Source organism: Octodon degus, unplaced genomic scaffold (assembly GCF_000260255.1).
Source record: "Octodon degus isolate 3935 unplaced genomic scaffold, OctDeg1.0 scaffold00388, whole genome shotgun sequence".
Lineage (NCBI taxonomy): Eukaryota > Metazoa > Chordata > Mammalia > Rodentia > Octodontidae > Octodon > Octodon degus.
In genome coordinates this window covers 82,385-85,067 of record NW_004524964.1, presented here as the reverse complement: position 1 = coordinate 85,067, position 2,683 = coordinate 82,385, and the positions used below count along the sequence as shown (strand labels likewise).

Here is a 2,683-nt window from a genome sequence, read left to right as displayed (position 1 = left end):
ACATCAGAGTACAGTTCAAGGTTAAAGAAGCATGGCAACGGGCTGAAGTTGATGGAATTCACTGGTCTTAGCATTTCCCGATCTTTCAGAAGCAGCTGGATCACATGATGTTGAAATAATCTTTTGATGATGCAACGACAGTGCTTTTATTTTACCATATCTGAGGGCTAAACCCAAGTTTTCCAGAAGACTTTGTGTAGCTTAAAAATGTGTTTTGTGTATGTTTCCAGCACAGGCCACTTACCAGCAACTTGGGGTGTGGGTACAAGTACATGCTGCAGCTTGCTTCTCCTGATGATCCTGTTCCCCTTCATTTTGCCCTCATGACATCCTTTCCTCCTTCCCTAGTTACCCTGCCCTGATTTTCATTCTTGTTGATATTATTGGTTGCAGCTCATGCTATGCCATGTAACATCTACATGCACTGAAGGGCCATGTACCTGGAATATCTCTATTGTGCTAATTTTCCCTGCTCTTCTTCCTGACCCCTTTGCCATTCTTCCTGCGGATTCTTTCCCCATTAGGAGATATTCATCCTCTTGTCCACCTTGTATCTACTCTTGATCATTCCTTTTGTACATATGCACCTAAAAATAAAATACTGAGTGAAATAAAGCAGGCACATAAGTTTATTTATCACATAGGAGCTTTCATTTGAGTGAAGCAAAGTATACTTTTAATTATTACCGAATATATGGTAGTACTTCTCCCAAAGCTAAGAGTCTTTTTTCTTTATTTTTTTAAAGTTCATGTATTTTATTTTAGTGTGTGTGTGTGTGTGTGTGTGTGTGTGTGTGTGTGTGGCCAGCTCAGCCCACCAGGGGGCGCGGCTGGCTGGCATGTGGTGCTGGGGGATTGAACCGTGGTCCTTGTGCGAAGCTTGTTCTAAGTAGGTGCTTTAGACCACTGAGCCATCTCACCAGCCCCTAAGATTCTTTTTTTAATTGAAATAAGTCCTTTGCTATTTCATAAATGCCACGAGAGAATTTGATACAGTTTGTAATTAAATTTAGAACTCTTTCCCTGTCTCCTTCTTCCTGCCCTTCACTGTGCTGAGATGTTGAGTACTTCCACAGTTTTGCTGAGCTCAGTTGTTTCCGAGCTGATTCAACTCTCCAGGTAGCTGCTTCCTGCACAGGGTTTTCCTGATACTGGTTCTATTATTCTGCCCACTTCAAAGATGACCTTAACCAGTTCACGTTTCATGTGGTTTGTTCGCAGAACAGGTAAAACTTTGAGAAGTATAATATCTTCAACAGTGCGTTGCTGAAGGGCATCGTGAGCAAAGTAGGTTTTCCACTTATTAAAATACTTTAAAAAGCAAGGATCCAGAACAAGTCTGGTCACTCTCACCTTATCAGTGTTTTGCATTGCTGTGCCAGTCACCTTCCCCACAATCCATTTGGCATGCATAGAGGAACGAACTGCTGATATTCTATGGCTCTGACCACCTTGAGACCTTGCTCACTTCAGGGTTCTACTGCACCCTAAAGCTAAGATTCTTGAGGTCAAAATTCCACAAACAGGTATGAATTGGAATGGTATAATTTCCTATTACATTTGAGAGCAAACTAGCAAAAATTTTCCTTCTGGTTTCTTTGCAATGTGTGTTTTTGTTCTACAAGTCAGTTACACAAAGTGACAAGAACAGCAATGATTCCATCAACCTGGAATCTGAAAAGTCATCAGCACCACTGGGATTCTCATGCCTGCAAGCTGTCATGCTACACAAGAAGTTATGATGGTCTTGGACAGGACTGGTATAGACTACGATGGAGAAATTGGGTTGTTGATCCATAATGGAGGTTAACATGATCATGGGTAAAGAGCAGAACTCTTAGGGGAACTCTGAGAATTATTGTGTTCTCTGATTAAGGTCAACAGGGAATGACACAACCAAATCCCAGCAGAACAGCAGAATGAGAACTTGCCCAGCTCTTTCAGGAATGAAGATATGGGTTATTCCTGTAGAAAAAATCCAACATCTGGCAAAATGTTTGTGGAGAACATATACATCTGTGAGAGGGTTTTTTTTTTTTTTTTTTTTTTGGTACTGGGGATTGAACTCAGGACCCTGTGCTTGCCAGGCAAGCACATAATCTACTGAGTTACCTCCCTGGTGCTGTGAGTGTTATGCATTCTTCCATTTACACCCATAACTTTGAGCATTGAATCATAAATTAATCACAATCTCTAGAAGCCACTCCAATGACTGCATGAGATTTTAGGGGACACTATCTACAAACTGTAACATTCCAACCCTGGCACCCCAAAGACTCATGTTAATCCTTTTAAGCAAAATACATTTTCGTCCATCTCTATGAGTTTTCAAAGTTCTAACAGTTTTAGCATTGTTAAAATCTCCAAGTCCCAAGTCTCATTTGAGACCTAAGACAAATTCTTAGCTCCAAATCCCTGTACAAATGAAAAGAACCATCTGTCTTATTTCCAGACTAGGTAAGATAATTAAATGTCATCTCATTAATATCCATCACCCCTAAATTTTTTAAATTTAAACACTTTTAATGTTCAATGGCACAAGAAAAAACAGCACCATTCCAAAAGGCATAAACATCTGGATAGCAAGCATTGGGACCAAAGCAAGTCCAAAATCCAGAAGTTTAAACATTAAGTCCTATAGTTTCTTGTGGAACACTGTGGAAAACTGTGAGCTTCATGTAGC

General features: G+C 40.3%; 1 pseudogene; it reads right to left on the bottom strand.

The window, feature by feature from the left end:
- Nucleotides 1–1,107: 1,107 nt before the first annotated feature.
- On the bottom strand, nt 1,108–1,413 carry LOC111814640 (annotated as a pseudogene).
- Nucleotides 1,414–2,683: the final 1,270 nt, after the last annotated feature.